Here is a 15,276-nt window from a genome sequence, read left to right on the forward strand (position 1 = left end):
CAATCACAACTACTTTCTGCTTAATAATGTAAACATTTCTTGAAGTAACCAAGTCATGTTCACATGCTCCTTATTGCCAGTGCTTGTTCTTTAGAAACAAAGAAAGATTTAGTTATATTTTTATACTTAGGTAGTAAATCCTTAAGAATCTTGTTCTCTGTCTTGGGATACCTCAGGAGTAATTCTACTTTCATGTTACCAAAAGTCAGTTTGTGTTCTTGCCTGATTTGTTTTCCTTTTTCCTGCTTCAAGTTATAAAAATTATTTCTTTTTTCTGTCACTTTATTAACCAAGAACTGTTTACATTATTTCTTTTTCCATATACACAGTAGCATTTGTGATGAAGAACTGTCAGATATGTTTACTTGACTAGGCATACCATATATTTATACTTTTTTAATTTATCAAAAATAATTAAATGCACTCAGCAAAGTGTTCAAGGGAAAGAAGAAGGCAAGAAGTGTAGAAGGCAAAGCTAGAAAAGGTTCCAAATTTTTATCTCAATGTGACATAGGCTATGAAAGATCTTATCTAAAGACACACCGTTGTAACCTAGAAATAATTTTTAAACAAAGTTGGTGGTCTAAACTGCTCTATGGATTTTTATTCTACAGATTTGCTTGATTTTGATTTGCTATAAACTAAATCAGTTTGTGTTAAACTGAAATAAGCCTAAAAAAAAAAAAAACAACAAAGTAAAAGTGCCTGCAGCTTTTGGATGGACTTCACAAAATTAGATTAAAATTGTGCATTGGGTACAACCAGTGTAAATGTCATCTGTTGGCTGAAGCCTGAATTACACAAATTATCTGGAGAAGGGTGAGAACTGGAAGAATGAACACTAGGGCACAGTAAAATGATAGAAATCATTTGTTGAAAAACTCAAAGTAATACTGTAGACACAGAAACCTAGGAGAGTATCTGAAGCCAGAGTTCTAAATAACATAATAGGATGACAGTGAACAATAGAGTGAAAGGAATGACAGCAGATGGGGATTGCAAGCAAGAGAAGCTCTGTAGCTGGAAAGCATCAAAAAAAGCAAGCAGATACTTGTGACAGAAAATAAAATGTATGTTTTAATACACGTGCATATCAAATTATCATGACAAATGATAATGAGAGATTTCAGCTTTTGCTAAGTTGGTGCTACAGCTGAGTTGTACAGTTGTTTCCTCCTATGCAGTTTATAATGAGACTGAAACCTAGAGGTAATCAGTGTTAAGTTTCATGTAAAATGAGTAGTTAGCATTGAAGTGAAAAAATCCTAGTGTTTGAAGAAGCAGGAAGCAAAATCAACCAACAGGTAGCACATGCTGCCTGTAGTACTGGGCTGGTAACTGATGGAGAGAAAGGGCACACTTGTTAACACAGCTTTTTCTAAAAACTGGAGTCATGCGTAGGAGCCAAGTACATCAGAATGCCTGTACCATGTGATAGATTCTTTAGTGTTCCTATCTTCTCATTTGAGGTGGAATTAAAGCTGTAAATAGACAGGCAGGGAACTTTGAAAAACACACTGATAGTGTTAGTTTGTTCTTTAAAAATGTGGTGAGATTTTAGGGGCCAGTGCAATAGATGTTCCTCAAAATTTAGAGCAGGAGATGTCAGTGCTGAAAGTGAGCTGCCCACGTACGAATATAGGAAAACAGTTTTCAGCAGATATTAAACTGATGGAAGATATATATGCAAATCAGAAAGATAAGAAGTATCCAAGAAGGGAGCAGTGGGATGATTTAACTAAGACTTCATCTGTAATAAAAAGGATTGCCAGTTATATGTACAAACCCTGCTAAAAGAGGGGTCTGTTTTTAATTCCCTAAAAATTACTTTGCACTGTAACACTGCTGTACTTCAGGACATTTTAGACAGATAGCAAAAGTCTGACTGCTCTGTTCTGTTGTTTGGAGTTTTTTACTCTAATAAAGAGGAAACAAACTCAAACACCAAAAAAAAACCAAAATCAAAGCATTGACTAGACCTGAAATTGTGAGAGGGAGACCTTGAAACTGAATTAAGGAGGACAAAAGAAAAAGAAATGGTTTTAAATTAAACCTGTCAGTGTCTCATCCATCTAGAAAGGAATGTTATGTCTTGCACTTAGCTTGCATGCTTTGTTCTGTTAAGTAGTAGAATAATCTCTTTGTGGCGGTCTGATCTAGGTCTGCCTGTTTAATCACATTAATAAATGGCAAGTATCATGCTCATAAGTGAAGACTCTGATCCTCTAGAGTAATATTTTATTCCCTCTGATAGTTTTGCTTTCCCTTCAGCACATCCTCTCCCTTCTGCATTGTCTCTCACTCGTGTATTGTTTCTCTGATCTGTGTGCATAAGTCTATATACAAAGGTAGACCTTAGCTTCCAAAGCACCATTGCTGTAAGCAGCTGTAATAAACAGCTTTGCCTACTTTTTTTTTCCTTACTTTCTTCACTTTTTATTTATTCTCTTTCCCACCCACAAGCTCTGGGAAAACCAAGGAAGAATGATGCTAAAATAGGAATTAACCAGGTATGAAACTGAGAGAAAGGGAAGAGACCATGGCAAGACAACAAATTTTGTGCTCAGATATAAGTACTGCATTCCCCAAAGGAAAAGACAATTATTATTTCCAAGCTTTTTATTATATCTTCCTCCAGAATTTTACTAAAATGTTTTTCAGATGCTCTAAGTGGGAGCCTTTGGTAGTCATGCACACACACAAGCAAAGCTAATCCCTTGGTTTAAGTGGGTTGATGTTTCCAAGCATGAGTGAAGTGAGGGTAAAATTATCAACTTCATAGTTGCTATATGTGAAATTTTGGAATTGAGACATTTCTCTTCTCTTCATGCACTTGAAATATTTGTTAAAAGCACCACACAAGAGTTTGCCTTGGCACCAGGAAATTATCTTTTTTTCCGTGTGTCATTATGTTTATCTCTGAACTCTGCTACAGTCACTGGTATATTTTTGGTTGCTAACTAAAGCAAACTAAAGCTTGTTTTAGCTTTCCTTGCTATTAAAACTTCTTTTTCTCCAAAACCAAAGCAGACATAGGGGAAGGGAAGTATGTGGGTTTCCATGATGACTAATGTGGTCCTGAGAAGAATCTGTACAAACGTTCAAGTACGCACTGTTGTCCAGAATTACTCAGTGATGTGTATGGTTATTTCTTGTAGAACAGTTCCTTGAGCACAGCTGGGTTTTAGCTTGTACGCTTTAGACTCTTTGGCATAGATGAAGTGGACATCTCTGAGAAAGACTGAAACATGGACCATGTCTAGTAAATGCCAGATAAACCTACTTTTTCTTCTCGTGACCGGAGTGCACATCAGAAGCAAACTTTTATCTTGTAGAGATGTAATCCTATCAGTACAGACAAAATAGTAATTTGTATAATTTCCTATATTATAGCAAATGCAGATGTCGAGGTTTTGTATCAGTTGTGAAATGAAGCAGGGACCTTGTAAGCTTTAAATTTGGTAGGGCTTAATAAATTGCCAAAAGAACAAAAAGCATCTGATTTCACAGACATAACAGGCAGCAACTAGTACCTGTTTGATTTCATATTGTTCATCCCTGAAATGTGGAATGGCACCAGTGTATGGCACCACAGTCTTCAGTTTGGTGGACTCTTGCACTATTGCACCCAGATGTGTTTCATTTTTTTGTGTTTACTCCTAAAAAGCCGTCCTTCAAAGACTTCTGAGAACCCCTAATCAATTAGGACTTCATTAAATGCAACCTCTTGATAGTCCATTTTACTTTCTTTTTCAGGTCAAACCCTGCCAGTAATTTTGAGCTACATACCACGACCAGTCCTGAAACCAGTATAGTCCCTTCTTCCAGACTGCATTTGCTAGTGTTCACATTCTTGCATATTAACCAAATCAGAACTCTCAAAATAATCTGCTTTGGGCAGTCATATATTTTCATTGCCAAGTGTCTAACTGGTCTTGGAGGCAGGAAGGAAAAAAGGAGACTTAACAGATTCTTCAGTTCCACAAGATCTGCATTCTTGCTTTTAAGTTAATCACACTATGCCATTGTAGCCTCTCAGGAAATAATTGCCCGTGTGTGTTATCATTCCGCAGCAGCTTATCCCACAGGGATCAAAATAGCATTGACTTGAGCTGGGTCAGTGTCCATGCCTAAGGATAGCCTCACTCCAGCCCTTTCTGAAGTTATGAAACATTTTATATTAGTTCTTTTGCAAATACCTGTCCGTTGTCAGTGCTAGCTGCTTTCATAGTTTAGACACAAGACATGGTTGCTTCTTCTTGGTGAAAATTTAGTAAAATTCTAAGGTACCTGTCTTGCATTTTTAAAGTGAATGAGAAGCCTCAGCTTCATTCACTTGCAGAATGAGCATAGCTTTGTCTAAACCTAAAAATTTCTGTTGTCCAGCTGAAAATTTCCTTTATTTCTTATGCAGTCAAAGCTGCAGTGTAGATGTAAATGCAACTGAGTGGAAAAACTTCACTATAAAGTAAAAAACCCCCTCTACTATGGTATCAGCTTCTCAATTAGATGCAACTATGTTAGAGTCGGAGTAGAAAAACTATGACAAGAGGATGCCTCTTCATAAGTAAAAATTTTAGAAATATCTAATTTATAGTTATCTCCTTTAAGATATTTCAGTAATGCTGATATTTATTCCCCTTTTATTTTGTAAAGTTTTAAGTGAGAGTGAAATAGGCAAGTTTTTAACCAAAATACATGGAAGCTAATTGTTTTAAAACCAGTAGATTAATTTGCAATTGTAGTAAAAATGCAACAACACTGTGCAAGAGAAAAAAAGACAAAATGATAAATTGAGTGACAGAATCATTTGAATTCTCTAATTCTGAAATCAAGATTTTATGGTCTTCTTCAATCTACAAAACCCAACCAAAAGCATAGGTTGGTTTGTTTTTTTTTTTTTAATATGATGGAGAAGTAATATAATATGTGATAAAATAGTCTGGGTAAAGGGATTTAGTAGAGATAAAGTCTCTTAAACTAACTAAGGATGTGACATTTTCTCTGTAGAAGACGTAATGGCTCCTTCACTGTACAGTGGAATGAGATCTTGGACTGTAATAACAAATCCAAGGCTCAAAACAAAGTCTGGGGATTTAGTCCATTCACCTGGGACAGAGGAAAATGCTTGAATCTAGATCTCCTGAATCTCATCAATGTTATTTTCTAGATTCTGTAGTCACCTTCCTTCTCCAATGAATGTTTAAATTTTTAAAGGAGAATAATTTAAGGGAAAAGTTAACCTCCATACAGCCTGTAATCTGAGAAATTGTATTTTGAGTTAGTAATTTTAAGCAAAGCAAAAAGCTGAATCTGAAGAAGTTTGAAATACTTATAATGTGTCCTGGGGAAGGAGAAAGTTTCTCATATTTGCCTTTGTACAGGGTTTCACAATTCACACCGGCTGTCTCAGCTTCCCCCAGAGGTTTTTTACTATACAGTGTGAGTCTGACGTGTGAGACTTGTCTACTTCCATAGCTCCCAAAGGAGATTAAAGGAAGAGTGAGACCCACATCCTGAAAAGGTGGCTCCCTATGTGACAAATTTCAAATACTATTTTCTCATACAATGTAAAGAGTTCTATGCTTCTGGTAATCTACAGTTCAGATTCATTTTGACAATAGATTATTCCTAAATAGTTTAATTTTTGCTAATTTTCACTTAAATATTTAAGTTGTTTATTGGTTTAAAAATGGCAATTACTTTTTACCTGAAGCTTTGTTTGGTTCCTGCTGTTTAGATTTGGGTTTGCTCATCCTTTCCTCTTCCCTCTTTTTTAATGAAGAGAATGCCTATGGAATAAGCAGTGTAGTGGTGAATTCCTTTACCACTTGCACCTCCAAATAACATTGAGAATGGAATGTGTCCATGGTAACCAGGATGCTCTCATAACACTTTCCATTCTTCATCTTTTAATCTATGCAAATAGTATAGCATTATAAAATCTATGCAATATTTTTATTTGAAATAACCACATGCTAACAAATTACCAAGGTAACTGCGATTTGCCCTGGGTATTTGTACATAAAACAGTTTTTTAATGGAGTGGTGCTATTGACAGTTTGTTCCCCTGTAAATCAAGGAATAATGTTTCAAAAAATCACAGTGGTGTTCAGTAAAATTACTTGAATATTTTACTTTTCCTGTGCCTCCACATGTTGGCCTGATCTTTCCATTTTGGCAGAGGTCTATGGCAGTGTGCTTCCTGGTACAGCAATTAAGAGGAGGCAATGTTATGGAAGTCTGTATTTCTTTAGATTTTTTGAAATTCCTGTTAAAATGCCTTGGAATTTATAAAACAATAATTTGGAATTGTACAACAATACTGCAAGTGCATTTTTATACCCATATTAAAACATCTACTATAATAGATAAGGATATTTAATTTGCAGAGTGTTGGCTTATATTCCATTTTAAAGTTTGTTAGATTCTGTAAGGATAAAAACCTTTTTCAAGAGTCTAAACACACATATCCCCACTCTAGTGTTTGGAATAAATATGTTCTTGGGCACTCACATATATTTAAGCTTACATTAGAGATAAATTCACTCATATACACAAAATAATAATCAAAAAGTATATAGAATACTTACTGTGAAAAGTTTGTCTTGCTTACAGCAATGCAGATTTTGAGTATTTTCTATCTGTATACACTTTGTTTTGTTGTACTGTATATCCCAGACTGAAAAGTGTTGATTAATGTATAGACTTACAGATTTAATCTGTAGAACATTGTTAAGTATGCAAGTTCAAAAGTTTAAAAGCAACAGTTATTTATCAGTTTTGGTAAGTGGTTCTGGGGGCACGTAGCTATTTTGTTTTTCAGTTACACTTGGCATTTTCATGCTGAGAAATGGGCTTGTTTGTTTTTAAAGAAATGTCACTTCCAACAGTAACAGGAAAAGGAGTGTTCATGTCACAAGATGCAGTTGATCATGGTTCACAGAAGAAGCAGTCTTCTGAAAATACTAATCCAGAGACATCTTTATTCTGTTACTGCTGGGGGTGGGTGAGGTGAGCTATGGCCTAGTCTGGAAATGGAGAAGTTGATAACTGCACCTGCAGTCTCTTTTGTAGCCCAAGACCTAATAGCACAAATCTCCTCGGATTGGTGAGATCTTGATTTTTTTTTAAATAAACTGCTTTTGTATTCTCATTCTGTACGGACATTAAAAAAATATTTACAATGTGACTTCATAATTATCCCAGTTTTATGATGACATTGAAAGGTGTCATTTTGAAATAAAGTTATGTTTTTCTCATCAACAGCTTTAGCTGACATAATCTTATTGAATCACCATCTTATGTAATCATCATCTCACTTGAGTAAGTTCTCCAGGGAGGTGCTGGAGTCACTTTCTCTGGAAATGTTCAAGAGGTGTCTGGATGTGACACTTGGAGAATGATTTAGGGATGATTATGGTGGTGCTGGGCTGATGGTTGGACAGGATGATCTTGAAGGTGTAACCCAGCCTTGGTGATTCTGTGATTATTTACACCGAGGTGGAGGAGATCTGCTTTCCCAAGAAGTATATGAATGTTGGGAAAGAGGTATGGGGGTAGGGGGAGGGTACAGCCATTTATCTCTTTTCAATAATAAATTGGAGTGTATCCTCACTCAGAGTCTCAGATAGGACCAACACATTCTCTATGCTTTGCTTATTAAAATCTAACACTTCCTACAGCACAACTGAGAGATTTTTAGTCCTGCTGAGTTCATGTGGCCTGAACTTCTTTGTTTAGGTTTGTGTTTGTTACATTTGTGTTTCTGATTCCCTGTTATAACTTTTGCAACTGGTCAGTTTCGAGTGAACTTGATAGAAATAATAACACCACCTTAGGCTGTTGGGTAGGGCTGTGAGCCCTGTTAGTGTTCCATGGATGGAAAGGCTTCACATTCTGAGCTCAAGGGACTGGATATATATACACAAGCCATGGAAAAAGTTTCAATCAGCACTCACAGTCCATGACAAAACCAATCTTTAATTCCAGTTATTACTGTTTGTTTTGACTAGGAGGGGAATGAATATGTCCTGAACCAACAGAAAATGGACTGCCTGTTGAACTTGGCTCAGGCTCAGACAGTCTTTAAATATGCTGGAGTTTTGCAGATGTTCCTAATTGCTCCATTAGTTGAAGCAAAAAGTTGTACTGCATTTTAATTCATGGCAAAATTGTTCATCATTTTTTATAAATTTGAGCTGTCAAAGAAGTAGTCTTCTATACTCTTTTTGTTGATCTCTTTTTTTTATTTACCTTATAAAAGTAGATTTGAGATGTGAATATATGCTGATGAGAAGGCTTCTAGCTTTTTGGTTTTTACTCATTGCTAGTAGTGTAAGGTTTGCAGCATTTGATATTAATATGATGTCACAATGAAACATCTGTTTTACGTTACGTGGGTGCAATGATTTAGGTGATTGAATTATTGTTAGTAAGCAGTTTTCTGCTGTTATTCTGTGGTTTGAGTAGGTTACAAATAATGCAGTAGGTTATAAATAAGATCTGCCTGCTTTTTCTTGAAAAGTCTTATTGGTGGTTCAGAGGTTTCCTTCCCTATAGGAAGTATTGAAAGCCACAGTTGCCGTTCTTTTCTAAGATGTAGTCATTTCTTTCTTCTTCTGAAAGTATCTCTGAAATTTGGAGGTTCCCCTCTATTTTTTATTAAAAATGTAATATAAAATAAGGGTGTTTTCTTTTTAGAAAAATGCTAACACAAATAGAAGTATTACAAGTATAAATTACTATATTTTTGAGTTGTATTGTCATACTGATATTATTTCTGTCCATAGTTCTTGCTGTTCCACACAATCAGATGTTTTTACACCTCCTCACCTCCTGTTAAGAGTTTTGCTGCTCCTAAGTATTCACACACTATTATTTTCTATTAATTCTCCACAAATATGTTATATATATATATATATATATATATATATATGTGTGTGTGTGTGTGTGTGTATATATATATATATATATACACATACATATGTACACACTGGAAGAAGAGATTAGATAGATAGATAGATAGATAGATAGATAGATAGATAGATAGATAGATATTCTAGAATAATATTCTAGTTATCTGTACTGATTTATTTGCTAACTGAGAGTTCAAATAAATACTTCTCACCAGATCCGTGGTTTGTTGCTAAATATTTGGTACCCTCCTGCCTTCCTGTTAAGTGTTGGTATTTCCTGTCATTATCTCCAGGTTTTCATTCATGTGATTTTATCTCTCTTCATGTGATTGGGATTTTTAGAGAGCTTTTTTTTTTAATAAGGTGCCTGAACTATTAACAGTACCATTTTACTAAATTTGTAACAACCACACAGCTGTAAACATTCATGTTTGTTTTGAGATAATTTCTGTTCTTTTTGGGCAGTGAAATAACATATCATTATGTTTCTTTTCATTATCTCATGAAGCCAAGAGGACAGAGCAAGATTTTGGATTTGGTTTTGCAACGATGGAAAATTAATTGATGATAGTGTTGAGCAAGAGAAGAGAAGTCTACTTATATTTCTGGATGAGTGAACAATTAGTACAAGTCATCAAATATTCTCCAGCACTTTCAGAATGAAAATGTCATAGAAAACTTAAAATTCAATAGATGTTCACAGTTAGTTTATTGTTACCTTCACATACATTAATTAAAAAAATTTAAATACTAAATATATTTTAGAATAGCCATACCAGATCACACTATTATTTCTAGAAATAAATAATTTCTAATAAAGGAAAAGTCAAATATGTGTGCGGTAGCTTGCTTGATCATTCAACATTAAATAGATGTGCAGTGAAAATATTTATCTCCCTCATTCCCAGGATGGGAGGATTTGAAGCATTCTTTCGTATCAGCTTGAATTAGATCAGCCCAACCATTTTTAGTTGACTGTGTAGATCATTTTGTACTTGCATAAGAAATTTGAGGGAAATTACCAACTGTATAGAACTGAGATGCTTGGAATGCAAAAAAGCAAAGGAGAACTGACAGCAAACTGATTCTGCAGTGTGATATAGCATGGAAAAGAGAGCTGCAGAATATTGGGCCACCTACCCAAAGACATGAAGGAAGATAAGGTGATAGGTTACCTCAGGACTGTCTGGGGGGGAAGGGGGGAAGAAGAAAAAAATCTTAACAGTAAAATCATGTCATTTTCAAAGGTCTTTCAAAGGTGTTTACACAATGTTGAGTTTTGTAATTAATCATACAAAATACTTTGGAAGGAAAACTGCTGCATAAAAATAGGCCTATAGACAGTAAAATTTCAACTTTATGAAAAATAAGGGGAAAAAACCCTGTACAAATCTGGTTGGCTGCATTTGTTTTGTTAGGAAACAACAGCTTCAAAATGTATCACTGATTGTTCATTAAAAGTGTAGCAATTTGAATTCAGGATTCTATTTTATAGTGAACCAGTAATTTTATTACAGAAATTTGATAAACTAGTGAAGTGATCTGAAGAAAGCAGTGGTAAACTCAACAGGCCAAGTTCCAAGTTGGACACAGAAGCAGAAATAATTGGCTGACTGCAGGATGGGCAGTTGCTCTCTAGGTAGGAGACTTACAGAAGGACAACTTGGTGTTGTACTGGATCACAAAGCAATAACTCAAAAAATGCCACATCCCTGTAGAAGGGAACTGCCTTTAATTTCATGTTGGTTTAACTGTACCTATGTAAGATAAGAAGCAGAACTACAGGGACTCATGATATCAGAGCCATCATTATTTTCCCCAAGGCATATGACTGAAGTATTTTTTTCAGTTGTTTTACTAACCTCCCTCTGAGAAAATAGTAGTCTTTACATAAAAATCTCTATGTATGTGGGAAAGTTGATGCAAAAATGAATCTTAATATTCATGTTAAATAGTATTTTCTCTATAAAAACATGGAGGGAAAAAGCTGACTTTTTGTTGGGTTGGTTTTGGTTTGGTTTTGATTTTTATTTTAAAAGATGTACCTGCATAACCTGAGATTATTGGAAAGAAATTTCAGACTTTTACAAATCTGTTGTCTCTTGTATGTGGTTTCATTTTTTCCCAGCTGAGATTGCTGTAGTGTTTGGTGCCAGAGTTCTGGAACGTCCTCCATCTGTGCCGAGGTAACTATGACTTCCTGAAATGGCTTCCTGTCCCATTGCTCCTGTACATCATTTCCTTTCTGGAGCTTGAAGATATTGCCAGACTTTCTCAAGTTTCACATAGATTTGAAACAGTAAAAATTTAAAACCCAAAAAATTCAAATTGAAATAGTTATCTTTGCTGAGCAGACTGTTGGCTTTGATTCATGGTTTAACATAATCATCAATCTGTCTGCTTTACTTGAGACAACAAGTAAATAAGGATTGTCATTTTTTTTGAGACAAGAAATGAATCAAACTGAATGACTGCATTAAAAACCAGATCTTAGAAAGGCTGTGTTTATCCTGCAAGCCTTTATTTTATAATAAACTCAGTGATCCAGGTAATTCCATTGCAACCCATGGCTGGCTGTTGCACACTCCTTCCAGGATTAAGTATTGAAAATGTGAAACCTTTGCTTTGTGTTATGACTTGTATTATTTACTGTCGAGAAACTTCACCCACAAACTGGGATCCCCTTATACTGAACTCATCACCAAACAAAAATTCCTTACATTTTATGTCTTTGACAAAAGACATGAACACAAGGAAAGAGATTTTTTTCAATATTTGTTTAGATTTTGCAGCAAGGAACTGTTAGAAACACGGGACGAGAAAGAGGTGACATTGCTTGCTAGAAAGCTCTTCCCAGCCCTCAGGAAATTATGAGAAATGGTATGTACATGTTGAATTGAAACTTTAAAGAGTGAATAACAGAAGTTGCCATTATTGGACAACTGGAGCTAAGGGTATCCTCTCCATGCTGAATGAGGGGTAAGGGATTGGAAGGATAACCTGGAAGCTGCAGGAAATGGGGGGTAGTCTGTTGGTGCAAAAGAGAGAAAATTTATTGGAAAGGCCTTTGGGAGGTCAACTGTTCCAGCTTCCTGGTCTGTGCAGGGTCAGGAAATTGGGATGGATGGCTAAAATATTCAGAGTTATCATGTAGGAAGCTTATTTTTGTGGGTCTGAATACCTCAGAATTGTATTTTCCATCCCTGTCAGAGCCTGAAAAAAGGCTGCTGCAGTAATTCAGGTAAGAGAGAAAAATATTTTAGCTTATGGAAAATAGGAAATACTTTAAAGAGAAAAATAACTTTATTCTCATCCCCAAGAGTGCTGTAGAGCCCTAGAATGAAGCCTATTGTTTTCTGGGTAGAGAACATAAGCAACAGTGAGACCCTATAAAGAATTTAAAAATGGGTTTAGTTCTTTTGATTCTGCTGTGACAACTAGATATGCTCTGAAATACTTCAGAGAGGCAGATTAAACTTGTAGTTTATGGAGAGTGGGACGTGTGTGGTGCAGAGTACATCCCAATCAGAATGAGACTACTCACAGGATTTGTATTATTTTGAGGCTATGTGGGACAAGATTTCAAGAAAAGTTCTGTGTCAGACTGGCAGTTCCAGAGGACATGGCTGTCCTGCTATTCCTGTTGTGTGGCTACCAAAGCATCCCAGATGCTTTAGTGAGAGTGAGTTCAAGTGAGCACAAGAAAAAGGGAACAGGGCAGAGAAAGCACAGGAGGAAATGGTGAGACAGGAAAATAGAGCATGTCATTAATTTAAAAATGAAGGCCAGATGGAAGTAGATAAGCTTGCTAAAGTTCTGGGCTGTATTTCAGTTTGAAGATAAATCAGTTGATATTGTGACTGGGGAACAACTGAATGGAGAATAAGGGAGTAAAAATAACTAAAGGAGAGGAAGAGAATGGATTGAAGAGAGACCAGGAAATTATTTGTCAGTATATTTGGAATTCATCTGTCATTTTGAAGAGTGTGATTGGAGTAGGATAAGGATTATGAGGGCAGTAAACTTTTCATTAGTTTAACACAAAGCCTTGGATATTTTGGAATTTAAAGAAATCCTAGAAAGCATTAAGTTGGATACTAACAAAAATATGATTTTGGCTTAATGCAGTGAACTATGAGAACAAGTAAAGCCATGCTCCCTTTCTCTCATTTCAGCAGTATACCTAGGGAACTAAAAATTTGCCCAAATAATATGAGTCTTTATTTCCAGAGTAATTTATGTATATACTGGAATGCTGCTCTCTGTGGGATTATCGAGTAGCATATTCAGATTTCTGAACAGAGGAAATAGAACAGTCTCTCCACTCAGGGCTGGAAAGTGGAGTGTGGGAGCTCTGTGTGTCCATCCTGTGCAGTGCATCCTTGCAGGCTGAACTCAGCAGGTATCTGCGTTGTTATCCCGAGCATGGCATTTCTCGGACCGGAGTTCTGAGCATAAATCCTGCTTTCCAGGAGATCCAGACGCTTTCAATGGGCTCTTCATAGGAGTTTAGACTGTTCACTAGGTGCTATTCTTACGTCTTGTAAAAGAAGTCCTGACGTGGACCCCCCGTGTGAGCACTGTGTGTGTTTTCCCGATGCTTTGGTAGCGAGCGCTATTCTGTGCCGTGTCCCGGCGCCAGTCCCGGCCGCGATCCCGCTCGGATGTTTCGGACCGGCCCTCCCGCGAGCGCCGGGCGCTGCCGGGTTCGGCCGCCAGAGGGCGCCCCGGGCAGGGCCGCTGTCACCGCGCCTCGGGACCGCCGGGGAATGGCTGGGACAGTCCAGAGCCAGGGAATGGCTGGGACAGTCCAGAGCCAGGGAATGCCTGGGACAGTCCAGAGCCAGGGAATGCCTGGGACAGTCCAGAGCCAGGGAATGGCTGGGACAGTCCAGAGCCAGGGAATGGCTGGGACAGTCCAGAGCCAGGGAATGCCTGGGACAGTCCAGAGCCAGGGAATGGCTGGGACAGTCCAGAGCCAGGGAATGCCTGGGACAGTCCAGAGCCAGGGAATGCCTGGGACAGTCCAGAGCCAGGGAATGGCTGGGACAATCCAGAGCCAGGGAATGGCTGGGACAGTCCAGAGCCAGGGAATGCCTGGGACAGTCCAGAGCCAGGGAATGCGTGGGACAGTCCAGAGCCAGGGAATGGCTGGGACAATCCAGAGCCAGGGAATGGCTGGGACAGTCCAGAGCCAGGGAATGCCTGGGACAGTCCAGGGCCAGGGAATGGCTGGGACAATCCAGAGCCTGGGAATGGCTGGGACAATCCAGAGCCAGGGAATGGCTGGGACAATCCAGAGCCAGGGAATGGCTGGGACAACCTACAGCCAGGGAATGAGGGAATGGCTGGGACAATCCAGGGCCAGGGAATGGCTGGGACAACCTACAGCCAGGGAATGGCTGGGATAACATACAGCCAGGGAATGGCTGGGACAATCCAGGGCCAGGGAATGGCTGTGACAATCCACAGCCAGGGAATGGCCACGATAATCAGCTTTGCTTTTCTTCCTGTATTTTTTTATAGAGCACTGTGTTTGGAAATAAAAATATGTAATAGTAACAACTAGTCTATGTTGTTTTTAACTTCATTAAAAACTTAACCATTCATGGTGTCGTTATTTCATGGGCAAAGAAGATTGGCGAGAGCAGAGAGTAAGCAGAAATGAAAAGAGAACTTTTAAAAGGCTCATACATTTTCATTTCAGCACTTATACACATTTTTTCCCCAATAATCTCTCCTTTTGCTCTGCTAGAATGTGCTAGGATGTTGTGTATGCCTGCATAAGAGCAACCAGGACCACACATACTCTGAGACAGCTTTGCTGTGGCACTGAGTGAAGCAGTTCCAACTTGTATTACACATCTGCAGTGTGTAATACAAGTTACACCAGGATCTTTCCTTTTCTATTCCTGTTACCACTTGCATTGGAGTCATTGAGTACAACTGCACTTAGGCTCCTGCAACTGCATCTATAGAAAAGTGGAACATTTGTGGGGAAAATTAATGTTTCTGTGTTCTTGTATAATTTACAATGAGTAGATAATATATGACACAGAGTATCTTCCTATTTTTTTTTTTTTTTTGGTGATGGTTCTGTCATCTAACAGATTACATCTTTTTTTTTTTTCCTTCCTTATATTACTTCCACCTGATTCTGTTTATGGAGTCATTCTGAAAGCAGGAAGCATCTCCTGAGAAACAGGCTTAATCCTTACAGTACATCTGAAAGTTTTCTAAAATCGCATTTCTGTTCAAACCCCAAGGTCTCTTTTACTTACCTTGAAAACAGATTTTTATTTCTGAGGTGATTTTTACATACTGACAAGGTTTTTTGCATCAGTTTACACAGCTTGGT

The sequence above is a fragment of the Haemorhous mexicanus genome, chromosome 10 (assembly GCF_027477595.1).
Source record: "Haemorhous mexicanus isolate bHaeMex1 chromosome 10, bHaeMex1.pri, whole genome shotgun sequence".
In the NCBI taxonomy this organism is placed as follows: Eukaryota; Metazoa; Chordata; class Aves; order Passeriformes; family Fringillidae; genus Haemorhous; species Haemorhous mexicanus.